Source organism: Bos taurus, chromosome 13 (genome assembly GCF_002263795.3).
Source record: "Bos taurus isolate L1 Dominette 01449 registration number 42190680 breed Hereford chromosome 13, ARS-UCD2.0, whole genome shotgun sequence".
NCBI classification, from domain to species: domain Eukaryota; kingdom Metazoa; phylum Chordata; class Mammalia; order Artiodactyla; family Bovidae; genus Bos; species Bos taurus.
Genome location: NC_037340.1, coordinates 22524941 through 22541098, shown reverse-complemented (window position 1 = coordinate 22541098; position 16158 = coordinate 22524941). Strand labels below are relative to the sequence as shown.

The window sequence follows — 16158 nt, the reverse complement described above, 5'->3', positions numbered from 1 at the left end:
TTGGGTAACAGCTACTGGGGCCCAGCAGATAGTGCCTTTGGGACATATCAAAGAGTAGCCTCTCCAGAGTCCCTCAGTTGCGCCCACTGCCGCCTGCCTGTTCACGGGCGTTCTAGGAAACAAGAAACAAGGATTGTAAAGGAATTAAGATTTTGTTAGGCATGTCCTTTCAGCCATAGGAGCAAGGACCTCCTACCTTAACCAGAGATCTTCTGGAATCTGAGGCTGGGCCACATGAGCTTTCTGCTGAGTTTGTTTTTCGCTGTCCTGGTCTCCAGCGCAATGGGCCTCTTGTCAGTTCCCCTGCGCTGGGTTTTTTCGCGTTCAGCTTCAACCATGGGAGCTTTCGCTGAGTTGGGCTCCTGCTGTGTGTGACCTCCTCCTTGTGGGGGCCGCAGCGAGGTTGTTTCAGCCAGGTTAAACCTGAGTCACGGTACCATAGATGTCAGGCGAGTGTATATGCTCCTCAGTGGCGAGTGTATGCTCCTCGGTTCTGTCTCGCCACAACAAAGATTTGGAGTAATGGACATTAAAGCCCTCGGCGCGTCACAGCTCTTGGGTCTTGGACAAACTGTGTTATAGCTCTTAGACAAATCAGTGTTACAGCTCTATTTTATTTAGAAGATAGCAGGAGAATCCATCCTCGAAGCCTGATGGCATGCCAACCCAAGGACACGAAGAGAAGAGAGTGGAGGAGCGCGCCAGCATGCAGGGGAGGGAGGGAGAGGAAGAGAGGGAGAGAAGGAGTGGGGGGAGGGGAAGAGAGAGAGAGAGGGAGAGAGAGAGAGAAAGCACTTTGGTTCCTCTTTTTATGTTTTTTTTCTTCCCCCTGGGCCTGCCCTATGCAAATTGGGCTTGGTCATAACTGCTGTTCTACCTGAAGTCCTCACTCCGGTCCTCGGTCCTTGGACCTTCCTTTGACCTTCCTCTGTTCAATTTTCGTGGGCTTTTCTCTTCCTTGTCTTTTAGCCACCGCCATTTTGGACTCCTTTTCCCTATTCTAACTACCTAACATTATCATTTTTATTATTATGAGAGCATAAAATACTGAACTGAATCTGTGCACCCACTAAAGACTCGACATGAATAACACACCAGCACCTCTTTACCCCTCCCCAACCCAGCCCCACCCAAGGATCGTGGGAACTGTTTTCAGATGGACTTTCCTGCCCCTGACACTGGAGGAGGACCCCACTCTGGTTAGCTATTGCCTTCGTGTAATCTCCTGTCTGGGTAATTGTCTCCAACATGCTATTAGAATGTCTACACTGTGCATTTAGAGAGCAGTTTGTAATCATGCTGTACTGGAAATCACCACACTCGCCAGCAATTATTCCGGAATCACAGGCTGGAAGGAAGGACAGATGGTATTCAGTCCAGCCCTCAGCCCCCATCCCCCAACTCAGACATAAGCCGAGCCTTATCTCACAAATGAGGGTTTTCTGGGTAAATTTCTTATAAAAAATGTGACCTTGTATCCGTTCACTCCCTGAGAGCGCATCCGGCTCTGTACATCACTGCCAGCAGCTTTGAATGAGTGAAAGGCCCACTTTTGTTCTTATCCCAGCTGAGTTCTGCTTCTCCTGGTTTCACTGGGTTTCCAGCTCTGGCACTGTAGGCCCTGCGAGGCCAACACTCTCCAGAGGCCGCATGGGCCACAGGCCCAGAGCCAGCTGTGTCCGGTGGGCAGCGGAGACTCACACAGCTCGGCCCTCCCCCAGCCCAGGGGAGAGAGGGTACAGTTGTTTCTAAGTCCTGTGCCCCACGGCACCTTCTTGTGTTGTGCAAAGGCATTTTTTCCCATCACTTTAACCTCCTCCCTGGCCCAGCTTTAGCTGATGGCAGATTCCAGGCCACATCCATCCTCCTCCAACGTTTTCCCCAGGCCGAGATTCTTCATTCTTGGGGTTCATCTGAGCCGTTTCCATAGTGACAGTGACTTGTTGAGTTTTCAACCTCCCATCGAGGTCCTTGCAATTTGCCAGCTAAGCCACCGATCAGCAGGCATGTGTGCCAGGTTAGTAAGACAAAGTCCGTTTTATTTCATCTTTGCCTTTTTTGTCTGCCTTCAGTTGGGGCCAGCCTCACAAAAGAGAGGGCCTTTTGGCTTTCAGAATTCTTCAGCCTCTGCTCATTATCTCAGGCACTAGTTTGGACTGAACCAATGTGGGGTGATTTCCTTGCTGTCGCCCCCGTACCCTGGCCCCACCCTGGAGACAGGAGGGAGCATACCTCAGGCTTGGAGGAGGTCACTGGGAACTTCTTTTAGTTTGCATTTGAGTGTGTATTGGAGCTGTCACTCCTGCCCTTTCGGCTAAAGGCAGGGTGCTCAGGATAAAAACATTTCCATCATGTTGTTCAGGGTCCAATTTTTTTTTTTTTTTTTCCTATTTTTTGGGCCAACCAGCAGTGTGTGGGACCTTAGTTCTCCACCTGAAGATCAAACCTGTCCATGCCCCTTGCAGGGAAAGTGTGGATTCTAACCACTGGACTGCCAGGGAATTCCCATCAGGGTCCATTTAAAAAAATGATAATTTTATTTATTTATTTTTTTTGGCTGTGCTGGGTCTTCACTGTTGCGTGGGCTTTTCTCTAGTTGTGGCGAGTGGGGGCTACTCTGGTTGTGGTGCATGGGCTCTTGTTGCAGTAGCTTCTTTTGTTGTGGAACATGGGCTCTAGGGTGAGTGGGCTTCCTCAGCTGTGACTTCTGGGTTCTAGGGCACAGGCTCAATAGGTGTGGCACAGGGGCTTAGTTGCTCCATGGCATGTGGGATCTTCCCAGATCAGGAATCGATCCTTTGTTTCCTGCTTTGGCAGGCAGATTCCTTATCCCTGAGCCCCCAGGGAAAACCCCAGGGTCCATTTTTGAAGGTTAGAACTGCAACAATTTTACTTCCCTTTTAGACAATCCTCTGTCACCCTCCATGCACAGAAGCACCAGCAGAGACGCCTGGGAGCCTCATAAGCCTAGTTGCTCTGATGCTTCCTTTGTGTACAAACCTACCTCATACACCATTTCCTCAGGGTGTGTCTAGCCTAATAGGTGTAAGCCAAGACCTGCAGAAAGTATTAGTGATTCAAAGGAACACGTATCCCCCCAAGTAGAAGAACCAAAGGAAGCCAGATCAGAAGAGGATTAGAGATCAAAGCCCCAGTGCCATCAACTCTCCCTCCTTAGTGACTTAAATGGAAATACTTCCTGTCTTCGTGGCTACGGCCGCACTTCTGCACACCTCCATGGGATTTTTAAACATGGGGAGAGCTTAGTTCTTCCAGTGTTTTGCATGTTACGATGCAAGATTTTATTGTTCACTGCCTCGAGCTTTTAGAAGAATCTCTAAAGAAAATTCCTGCAATCTGAATGATCAGCTGTTTTGTGCGCGGCTGGTTGAGGAAGGGGCACGCAGAAAGGCAGCCTTCTTGGCTCTCGGGAGCCACTAGGTACAAGTTGGGGTGCCAAAGAGTAGAGCTCAACCTTCAGAAAAATGCCTGAAAGCCCTGCCTGTCCGGTTTCATCACGAGTTTTAACTGAGTGCTTGGGAAAACAGAGGAACACAATGCTCCAGAGCCTAGGGCTTCTTGGCTGCAAACCTACCAAATACTTGAACAAATGAACATGGAAAATCAAGGGCAGTGTGTAGAGCGGCATTATGGCACTGATGTATTTTAAAGGCGGGCAAAAGGAAAAGGGGGAAATTATCTAAATTAGAAGGAAATGTTTCTAATTGCCAACAAGAAAATGGAGAACGTAGTGATAGAAGAAAGGAGCCCGTCAGACTGTGTCTGGAGCCAGCCGGCCCTGCTGGCCGTTCTGGCACATGGCGGGCCCTGGGCTCTCTCCAGAGCCTCCTCCGCCTTCAGGAAAGTGGCTCTAAAGCGGTTGGAGTGGGATGGCCCACTCCCATCTGGAGTTGTCCTCAAAGGGCCAGAGGCTGCAAAAGCCTAGCTCCTCAGATGGACTGTCTCCTTCTAAGGCTTCCTGGGGACCTCAGTCATGAAAGAATCCTTTCGTTTCATCCTAACCCAACTCAACTGGTTCAGGCAATGAGGAACCACGCTGCTTTGCCTAAGGGGAGGGCCCAGACCTCAAGCAGGACTAGGCCTGTTGGATCCAGTCATTCAGTGATATCACCAAGGTCGCGGTTTCTTTCTCTCTTCCTGTTTTGCCTCTCAGTGGTATCAGATTGATTCCGAGTTTGGCTTCTGTCTGGGTTGCAAGGTGGTTACCACCCACCTTTGTCCGCGTGCTTCCTTATTCATGGGCTTCCCCGGTGGCTCGGTGGTAAAGAATCCGTCTGCAATGTAGGAGATGCAGCAGGGGCCCGGGGTTCGATCCCTGGGTCGGCAAGATCCCCCGGAGGAGAAAATGGCAACCCACTCCAGCATTCTTACCGGGAGAATTCCATAAACAGAGGAGCCTGGGAGGCTGCAGTCCATGGAATCACAAAGAATCTGACAGGACTTAGCGACTGAGCACGTGTGCTTCTCACGCATGTTCGGAGTGAGCCGGTGAGAGGCTCGCTCTCCTTCAAATATCAGACCCAAGTCTGCCTGTGTCCTCCCCCACCCCAGGTGTGAACTTGCAGTCCCTGTGGCCATGGAAATGTCAGAGCTGATTGGTTTAGGCCTGAGTTCCTACCTGTCAACGCAGGCCCAGTTACCTTCAGGAGCCTTCCCACTCAAACGATCCATCTCTTTTCTGACTGGCTCAGCTGCATAGGGGTCTCACCTCCTGCTGCACCTCTTTGCATCCCCTCACTTCAGCCTCAGCCTCAGAGGCAAGTTCCATGCAAGTTTCACCTCAAGTCAGTGTCCCACCTCTCTGCACACCTCGTATCACTGTGCTTTCTGCCCCACGATGCACAGGCTGGAGGTTCAGGGGAGCTAAAACCCGAGTGGCTCATTGATCAACATAGCTTACACCCTGGTACATACTTTTTAATGGATCTTTGTTATGAAATTGCACAGCAGCTCCTCAGTGTGCATCACTGCTTCTGGCTGTCTTAGCTTCTCTACATTAATCGCTTCCTGCTCTCAGCTTGGTTCCCAGCTCCCCTGGTCTTTTTTCCAATCCCTAATAGACACACTCAGTTGGGTATCATATCTGACCCTTGAATGTGATGTTCTGGCTGCCTGTATGTGCCTCTCAGGGGTTGTAAGGAAGTGCCCGTGAGCTATTGTTCTCTTCAACTTGTGGGATAGTCTGGTAGGGCGTGGTGTGGCTGGAGCTCCTGGGAGAATCACCCTCAGGCTCCAGTTGATTTGTTTGGGACCCCTGAGAGGAGCAGAGTCTGACGACTGTCCCATGGGCCCCGAGGTGGAGGGCTCCAGTGACACCTGCTTTCTGGAACTCACCACGGTGTACCTTGTGGCTAAGGGTTGATCAGCAGGACTGACCTCAGCAACCTGCTGCAGAGTGGGTCCCAGCTGTCAGGGACAGGCAACTCTGGTGCATCCAGTTCATGTTTCAGATCTCCAGGATGAAAGTCACCCACCCAAGGACTGGGCAGTCTAGGGGTATGGAGTGGAATCCAGGAGCTCCCAGGGGGTGCAGCTCCTGGAGCAGTCCTAAATCCCTCTGTTTATGCAGTTCAGATACTACATGAGAAATGTAGTGTCTACATACCGATACCATTTGGATGATTCAGTTCCTTAAAAACTCTCAACAAGAATTACAAGATCCAAAACAAGTTCACCTAAACTTGAATGGAATTTATTTTCTTTCTATCTCCCTGTAAGGAGGCTAATATAAAATTATCTATCTATTTATCTATCATCCATCTATCTACATCTACCTATCATCTATTTATCTCCCAATACTTTTTGGCTTTTCTTGTCTGCCTTTAGTGCTGCTGTGAATTTCCGCCTATTCTGCCAGGGGCATTTACTTGCCTTGGGGAGGATTAAGATTATTATGCAGAAATGAAAAAAGAAAGAACGAATCAATGTTAAGTGTTTGATATCCAAAATAGGATGTTTGAATCCACAGCAAGACGATTGAAAATCAGACTTTGAAATAGAGGAAGTGTTTTCTAAGTTTCTAAGCTCCTTTTAATGCATCGAAAGCTGGGGGATTTGAACGTTAGTCTTCTCCATAAGCCAAGGCTATGATATACGTGGGAAGTGGTAGAATCTGGCGCCGTTCAGTCCCGAGGATGTAGAATGAAGAAGCACAGGAAGAGGAAGCCAGCATTAGAAACATGAGTCCTGACTTCCCTCCTTGGATCAGCATCCCGGGTTTTAGATGAGGAGAGAGGGAAGCTGAAAGTTGAGGAGGCTTTGTATAACTTGACCCCCATTTTGAGATCTCTTGGAAAAGAAGACACAAGATCACACTCATAGGCTCCAAGTGGATATGACTTTTGGGGGAACACTTTTCAACTTACTATGGAGGCAGAGGAAAAACTAAATGTTGAAAATTCACCCAGCAGAAACTGATCTAACTGAAATGGATTATTTCAACCTGATGAGGTCGAGATACCATGAACTGGCAGATTAAATAGCCCTTCCCTCACCCAAGTGAATGGGTGCTCATGAGAAGATGAAATGGTTATAGAAAATGAACAAGTTACATCTTCTAGTTGTATCTGAATAGCATTGAGGTTAAAATAGCCACATCACTAATATATCTCTCTAGCTACTACTTGAAAAGGAAATAAAAGAAACAGCTACTACCAAATCACTACAATCAAGATAGAAGATCACAAGCAAAGAGAGTGTATTTTATGGGAGCATAAAGTGGGGGAGCAAGAGGAGAAAATGATTATAACTAGAAAACTAAGTTTAAGAGGAACAATTACAATTCATCAAAAAGTACTTCCTCTTAGCCCTGGGTTTCTTAGCAACCAAGAAAAGAAGGGAAAGATGAAAGATTATAAGGACCTTATTATTTAGTACAAGGAAGCATACCTTAATGCCAAGAAATGAAAAAAAATGCTTTAAAAATACTGGATATAAGAGAACTCTGTCATAAAGGGCATTTATAGAAGGAACAGAGGCTATCATGAAGTGTGATTTCTTTAACAGGAATTCTGTAGGAAATTTAAGGATGTTTTTCTTTTGGCATTCCTTATATTTAACCTTAAACTAAGGGTTTAGCATCTGTTTGAGGTGCTGAAGGCTTTTGTGGGAAAAGCTAGAATAATATAGTCTGAGTATATAACTTTCTGGGAAAAAATTTAGAGAATCTAGACATTGTTTTTTATATAGACATTGTACAATATGAGGTACTAGCCACTATTTAGGAGAAGGTAATGGCACCCCACTCCAATACTCTTGCCTGGAAAATCCCATGGACAGAGGAGCCTGGTAGGCGGCAGTCCATGGGGTCGCACAGAGTCGGACACGACTGAAGTGACTTAGCAGCAGCCACTGTTTAAATTTGAATTAAGATAAAATTAAATAAAAAATCCAATTCCTCTGTTACACATGCCATATTTTAAGTACATGTGTCTAGTAGCTACTGTTTTGGACTGTGCCAAGAAATTTCCTTCATTATGGAAAATTCTATTGGATAGATCCTAGAGGAATGTATGAATGTACCTTTTGGGTAAGAATTGCCAGCATTGCAGTACTGAGCTCCCTGGTGGTTCAGATGGTAAAGAATCTGCCTGCAGTGGAGGAGACCTGGGTTCGATCCTGGGCAGGATGATCCCCTGGAGAAGAGCATGGCAATCCACTCCAGTATTCTTGCCTAGAGAATCCTATGGACAGAGAAGTCTGGTGGGTTACAGTCCATGGGGTTGCAAAGAGTCAGACACAACTGAGCGACTAACACTTTCTTTCCAGTATTGAGATTGTTTGTGAGAAGTATGTTAAAATACAAGATTTTAGATAAACTCAGAAAATAGTTGGAAGGGCTTATAAAGATAAATTTAATATTTTAATAATTATTTTAAATGGTACTAAATAAAAATTAAAGTGTTTAAATAAGATCTTCCCTTTACCTAATACCATATACAAAAATGAATTCAAAATAGATCAAAGACCTAAATGTAAGACCTTAAACTATAAAATTCTCATAAAGAAAACATAGGGGAAAAACCTTATGATATTGAGTTTGGCAGTGATTTCTTGGATATGACACCAAAAGCACAGGCAACGAAAGAAAGGAGTAGGCAAATTGGACTTTATAAAAATCTAAAATTTTTGTGCATGAAAGGATACTGTCAGTAGACTAAAAAGTCAACCCACAGGATGGGATAAAATATTTACAAATCATATACCTGACAAGGGATTAATATCCAGACTATATAAAGAACTCCTCAGAATCTACAACAAAACAAAACAATCTAGTTCAACATGAGCAAAGGGCTTAAATAGACATTTCTCCAGAGAATATCTATAAGTAGCCGATAAGCATATGAAAATACGCTCAATATCATTTGTCATTAGGAAACACAAACCAGAACCACAACGAGATATCACCTCACTCTCATTAGTGGTAGTCCTTCAGTTGGGTCCAACTCTGGGACCCCCAGGGGCTGTAGCCAGTCTCCTCTATCCATGGAATTCTCTAAGCAAGAATCCTGGAGTGGGTTCCCATCCCCTTATCCAGGGGTCCTTCCCAACCCAGGGACTGAGCCTGCATCTCCTGCATTGCAAACAGATTCTTTATCATCTGAGCCACCAGGGAAGCCTCATGCCCATTAGGATGACTGTTACTAAAATAACAGAAAACAAGTGTTGGTGTAGAGAAATCAGCACCTCTTCTGCATTCCTGGTGGGAATATAACACGGTGCAGTCACTGTGGAAAACAATGACTAGGTAATAGAATTATCATTTGATCTAGCAATTTCATTTCTGCACAAAAAGAACTGAAAGCAGAGCTTCAGATAGATATTTGAGCACCAACGTCCATAGCAGCATTATTAATGTTAGTCAAAAGGTGTAAACCCAAATGTCAGTTATGGGTGAATGAATAAACAAAATGTAGTATGTACAAACAATGGAATACTATTCAGCTTTAAAAAGCAATGAAATTCTGATACATGCTATAACATGGGTGAACTTTGCAAGTATTATGCTAGGTACTATAAGCCAGACATGAAAGTACAGACGAAATCATGATGCCTTTTACATAAGGTACCTAGAATAGTCATTCATAGAGACAGAAAGTAGAACCATGGTTACCAGGGGCTGGTAGGAGAGGGAAATGGGGACTTATTTAATGGGGACAGAGTTTCAGTATGAGATGATGAGGAAGTTCTGGAGGTGAGTGGTGATGATGGTTGAACAACAATGTGAATGTACCTAATGTCACTGAACTGTGTAATTAAAAATGGTTTAAATAGTAAATTTTATATTAAGTATTTTTGTTGTTGTTCAGTTGCTAAGTCATGTCCAACTTTTTGCGACGCCGTGGACTGCAACACACCAGGCTTCCTTGTACATCACCAACTCCCAGAGCTTGCTCAAATTCTTTTTTTTTTTTTTTTTCTGTTAAACAATGATTTTATTGCTTTAGTACAATACACAAATTTATACAACCAGGGCAGAGGCTGTGGATGACTCGTATTTCCAATTAGGGGGTAGGACTCGTTTGGTCTTGTAGTATCGAGCCAACCGGTGAATACGGCTCTCAATCAGAATCAGACGGAATTTAGCATCTTTATCCTTTCTGTTCCTCTCAAGATGCTTCCTAACAGCAACAGCTTTCTTAATTAAATGATAGAGATCCTCAGGGAGATCAGGAGCAAGTCCTTTGGACTTAAGAATTCTCAAGATTTTGTTGCCTGTCACAAAACGTACTTGTGCAACACCATGAGAGTCTCTCAGGATCACACCGATCTGTGAGGGAGTCAGGCCTTTCTTGGCCAGTTTGTAGATCTGCTCCTTCACGTCGTCACAAGTGAGCTTCAGCCAGGTGGGGACGCTGCGGCGGTAGGGCAGAGCCGACTGGGACAGGTCCTTCCCGGGAGCGTGCATGCGACCCATGATGGCGGCGGTGTGGTAGCAAAAGGCTCAAATTCTTGTCTATTAAGTCGGTGATGCCGTTCAACCATCTCATTCTCTATCGCCCCCTTCTCTTCCTGCTGTCAATGTTTCCCAGCATCAGGGTCTTTTCCAGTGAGTTGGCTCTTCACATCAGATGCCAAAGTATTGGAGTTTCAGCTTCAGCATTAGTCCTTCCAGTGAATATTCAGGACTACTTTCTCTTAGGATTGACTGTTTTGATCTCCTTGCAGTCCAAGGGACTCTCAAGAGTTTTCTCCAGCACCACATTATAAAGCATCAGTTCTTTGGTGCTCAGCCTTCTTTATGGTCCAACTCTCACATCTGTACGTGATTACTGAAAAAAGCATAGCTTTGAAAAAAATTTTGAAAAACAAAGGGAATCACAAAGTAAAGAGCAGTCTCTTTTCTGTTGACTATGGTTGTACCTTCAAGAGCTGCATGTGAATTGCTACAATTATCTGGCAACCAGGAGCAGTGCTAGCCTGTAGACAAGCCAACATGCTGAGGATGGTGAGGCAGAAAATTGGAAAAAGCCCATGTCTTTGGTGGTGTCAGTGAGTCTCCAAACCAATCCTGGAACTAGCCTACTTCCATACTTCCTGTTGTCTAAATTTTCTTTATGCTAAAAAAAAAAAAAAAAAAACCAACTTCACATATCTCTACCTGACTTTTAAATAATTCACTTATATTCAACAAGGCTAAAAAATTGTCATACATAAAATGGACTTTTTTCTTTTACTTTACAGCTCTGTGATTTAAACACAGCTATAGGGATTTCCTTGATGGTCCAGTGGCTAAGACTCTGTGCTCCCTGAGGAGGAGCACAGAGGGGATCCTCTGTAGGGGGTTCCTGGTTGAAGAACTAAGATACCACATAGCACTAAATATATAAATTATTGACTTAACTAAACTTATGATATAATTATTTTGGGAGATTGGCGAGTGGAAAGGGGATAGGTGGTGGTGTGGATGCTTATCTACTATAACAGAAAGTCCATAGAAAATATTTACTATTGAGAAATCACCACGCAGCAGTATACATACATAATTTAGTAATAAGAAAATAAATATAAGTTTAAAGAGTTTAAAGTTGTGACTTCCAAGGTTTATGCCAGTGAAGTTATAGGAAGGGATGGAATGGAAGATTGCTAGTTTTCATTGTAATTCTTTTAGGTAAAAATTAAAAATAAATTACATCTTCATAAAAGCACCCTTTTCTCTCAAATTATTTTCTTTGAGTTCCATAAGAGTACTTGGTAAGTGGGAATAGACTTTTTGTATTTCTGCTGGAACATCCTTACACTGAGGGTGGGGGAGTGCCCCATCCTCAATGGGGCAGGATGGAGAAAGGAGCACAGGACGACGTTTGCACCTGTTCTACCCCAGGGGGTCAGGGTGGTTGTGACTATTTAAGGTGATAATTCATGTAAAGTGGTTGGCATGGTTCCTGGCATGTTGTAAAGATCCAATACCTATTGGTAGCTAATAATGTTAATATGATATATCAGCCAGAAGTGCCTACCTACCAAGAGGCTAGATTATGCTTGGTCTTGCAGGTTGACAAACAGGCTACTTCTTTTTTCACCAGGGATTTGGACATCTTGAATGAATGTCTACAATGATTTTTTGCTTGGGGGTGGGGATGTGTGTGCGCTATGCCTCATGGCTTGCAGGATCTTAGTTTCCCAACCAGAGTCAAACCCATGCCCTCTGCAATGGAAGTGTGGAGTGCTAATCACTGGACCGCTAGGGAAGTCCCTCCAGTGATCTTTAACCACACTCATTAGCCACTTCCCACTCCTGGGATGGGGAGCTGTGACAGATTCTAACTGGAGACTCACCAGAATGTGGCAATTAGCTTTCTTAATCAGTCCCCTGATCATTCATTCCCTCAGGTGTGCACGGCTGAGAAACCCAAGGCCACAGGATTCTAGACCTTCATGAGATTAGAAATTCTTGAGACCTCAAACCTGGCTATGAGAAGGGGCCTGTCCAGTTTCCAAGGCAGCAATATGTTCAGGGTTCCCTGTTGCTTTTTTCTTTCTGGTCCTCCCTCCTCTGGCCCTTGAGAACATTCCATACGTCACTTTGCCTGTGACTTGGTTTACGACCACCTTAGGTAGAGGTATTTGAACAAATGAATCCTTTCTCCAGTCCTGGCTTGAAAAACAGCAGTCAGTTCTTTTAGCCACTTGATATGTTGAAATGCTGTAGATACTTTGCACATACAAACTAACTATAGATTGTTATAAAATGCCTCTTTTCTTCTATTTGTCCAAGTAAGTTGTGTATCCCTCAGCCAGTACAACAGAACATTTTTAGAGGAAATAAGGATAAATTTAAGAACCAAGATATGCTGAGAGCGATATGCATTCGCAGATCGTGGTCTGATTTTATAAAACTTCACAGTTCAGTTTAGTCACTCAGTCATGTCCGACTCTTTGCAACCCCATGAATCGCAGCATGCCAGGCCTCCGTGTCCATCACCATCTCCCAGAGTTCACTCAAACTCACATCCATCGAGTCGGTGATGCCATCCAGCCATCTCATCCTCTGTCATCTGCTCTTCCTCCTGCCCCCAATCCCTCCCAGCATCAGAGTCTTCCAATGAGTCGACTCTTTGCATGGGGTGGCCAAAGTACTAGAGTTTTAGCTTCAGCATCAGTCCTTCCAATGAACACCCAGGACTGGTCTCCTTGAGAATGGACTGGTTGGATCTCCTTGCAGTCCAAGGGACTCTCAAGAGTCTTCTCCAACACCACAGTTCAAAAGCATCAATTCTTTGGCTCTCAGCCTTCTTCACAGTCCAACTCTCACGTCCATACATGACCACAGGAAAAACCATAGCCTTGACTAGATGGACCTTTGTTGGCAAAGTAATGTCTCTGCTTTTGAATATGCTGTCTAGGTTGGTCATAACTTTCTTTCCAAGGAGTAAGCGTCTTTTAATTTCATGGCTGCAGTCACCATCTACAGTCTTAGTCTTTTTTTCTTTCTTTAAAGATTTATTTTCTTTATTTGTTTGTCTATATATTTTTTGTCTGTGTGGGGTCTTTGTTGCGGTGCCCCGACTTTCTCTAGTTGCGGCAAGTGAGGGCTATTATCTAGTTGTGGTGCTCGGGCTTTTCGCTGCAGTGGCTTCTCTTTGTGGAGCCCGGGCTCTAGGGTACTCAGGCTCCAGTAGCTGTGGGTCGTGGCTTAGTACTTGTGGTGCACTTCTTATTTGCCTCGTTGCATGTGGGGTCTCCCTGGACCAGGGGTTGAACCTGTGTTCCCTGCATTGGCAGGCAGATTCTTTGCCACTAGACCATCAGGAAAACCCCACAGCCTTAGTCTTTTAATTCTTCTTTGATGCTGCGTAGGGTTGTCATCTTCTCGGTGGCCATACTGGACAGGACATGAACCTCCTCATCCAGGATCTTGCTCTCTAGGTGTGGAGAAAAATTTCACAGGCAAGTCTCTCTTTCCAGCCTCTAACAAGTGACTTCTTATGACCATGATAATTAAACATCAACATCAGAGCATTTGGCATGAGTATACACTAAGGACATCTTTCTAGCATAAAGACAGGGATGTCAGCCTTGATTGTGTTAGTGCTGTGCTGATGCTTTGCAAAACATCCTTCCATTCATGGGGCTCCGTGTAGGGAGAGATGTTTCCAGATGCTGCAGGAGGCAGAACAGCCTCAGATGTGCCACATGGGAACAGAATCTGGGAACTGAAGGAGTTCAGTCCACAGGCAGCTTGTTGGCCTGGCTCAGGCTGGCCTGGCCTCTTGCTCTTCTTTTTTTTCCTCAGGCATCAGAGTTTTCTAGCTTCTGACTCTGTGAAGGAGGAGTTCATTGCGTGTTAGAGAGATGCTAATATAAAATCAGGACAGAAGCTTGAATGTATGCCCAGGAATAAGCATGTGAAAGGATAGAGAAACATGATTCAGTCTGGGAAGAAATCCCCCTTTTCACAGATCTGTGAAGCTGATAAAAATAAAGCAACAGAAGGGGCAGGAGATATGAGCGCGAAAACCCAGAAAATGGGGCTCAATAAAAAAATGCTGCACATGCCAAAAGTTGTAGACAGTTTGGGAGAAGTTCTGATTCTGTTTTTCTTGCCCTGTTCTGTTTCTGAAATGAGTGCTCTCCCCCTGTTCTGGGGGGACATCACTAAAGACACTAAATCCAGGAAATGGAACTTCGTTAATGATTTCTTCTAATCTTAAGATTTTTCTGATATCATAAACTAGCCAACACTGAGAGATGATATTTTAGATTCTGAGCTTGTATCTCTACTTGTTATTAATTTTAAAAGCATGAAAAAATAAATCCAGTAATAACTTGTAAAGATATTAAATGTTACTTTTATATTTAATACATTAAACATAATGACTGCTGTTTTCTTCTTTTTTTAGCAAAACAAGCGATTGATTTTCCTCAGCTATATTTCTCTGCAATGAATCTTTATGATCTTAAAATAATAAAGGGATTTCTACTATGTAAAGTACATTGAAAAACTATAAATATGGGCATAATCGAACTGAATATTAAGTTTCTAGAGTTTCTAACTTAGCTGGTTTGAACTTAGAAAATGTTCCTGATAGAAAGTGATCTCAGGTGTGGAAAGGTGGTTGTTGTGCTGTGCTTAGCTGCACAGTCATTTCTGACTCTTTGTGACCCCATGGACTGTGGCCCGCCAGGCTTCTCTGTCCATGGGATTCTCCAGGCAAGAATACTGGAGTGGGTTGCCATGCCCTCTGCCAGGGGATCTTCCCAACCCAGGGATTGAACCCAGATCTCCTGCATTGCAGGCAGATTCTTTACCATCTGAGTCACCAGGGAACTCAAGGAATACTGGAATGGGTAGCCTATCTCTTCTCTAGGGGATCTTACCAACTCAGGAATCAAACCAGGGTCTCCTACATTGCAGGTGGATTCTTTACCAGCTGAACTACCAGGGAAGCCCAGGAAGGGTGATTAGGCCAGTTTATATAATTCTATTTAGCTCATATTTTATGGTATCACCAGTAATACAGATATTAACTGCTGCTGCTGCTCCTAAGTCGCTTCAGTTGTCTCCGACTCTGTGCGACCTCATAGACGGCAGCCCACCAGGCTCCTCTGTCCCTGGGATTCTCCAGGCAAGAACACTGGAATGGGTTGCCATTTCCTTCTCCAATGCATGAAAGTGAAAAGTGAAAGTGAAGTCGCTCAGTCGTGTCTGACTCTTAGTGACCCCATGGACCGCAGCCTACCAGGCTCCTCCGTCCATGGGATTTTCCAGGCAAGAGTACTGGAGTGGGTTGCCATTAACTACCACTTACAATACTTAAAAAATAGAAGAATAGTTGATTTTCAATATTATATTAGTTTCAGGTGTAAAATATAGTGATTTCATATTTTTGTAGATTATACTCCACTTAAAGTTATTATAATATATTGGCTATGTTCCCTGTGTTGTACATTATATTCTTATATCTTATTTAATACACAGTAATTTGTACCTCTTGATCCCCTCTTCATATCTTGCCCCTTCCCCCAACTCTCTCCCTACTGGCAACCACTAATTTATTCTCTGTATCTGTGAGTCTGTTCTGTTTGATTATATTCATTTGTTCAATTTTTTAGATTCCACATATAAGTGAAAGCATACAATATCTGTTTTTCTCTAACTTGACTTCATTATGCAAAATGCCCTTCAGGTTAATCCATGTCTTTGCAAATGGCAAAATTTCATTTTTTTTTCATGATTGAGCCTATATATATGTATGTATGTGTATATATATATATATATATATATATATATATATATACTTCCTATAGGCTTCCCAGGTGGCTCAGTGTTAAAGAATCCACTTGCCAATGCAGGAGATTCTGGAGACATGGGTTTGATCCCTGGGTTGGAAGATCCCCTGGAGTAGGAAATGGCAACCCATTCCAGTATTTTTGCCTTGGAAATCCCATGGATAGAGGAGCCTGGAGGGCTACAGTCCATGGGGTTGCAAAGGGTCGGACTCTACTGAGCATGCATGCATGATATATATACATTACCCACAACAGTTTTAGTGGGAAATCTATGCTGGCTTCTGACCAGGCTGGCCAAGATCATCCTCCAGTGACCCAGGGAGAGGAGTCAAGGCCCCATGGGCTCTGGCAGATGGGAGTGGTGTGTGTGGGGATCCTAGAGAGTGGACCCCAGAACTTTCAGAG

At 44.3% G+C, this 16158-nt stretch overlaps 1 pseudogene; it reads right to left on the bottom strand.

Moving 5' to 3' along the window:
• Positions 1 to 9419: 9419 nt before the first annotated feature.
• Positions 9420 to 9964, bottom strand: LOC784160 (40S ribosomal protein S13 pseudogene; annotated as a pseudogene).
• Between the last annotated feature and the right edge of the window lie 6194 nt (positions 9965 to 16158).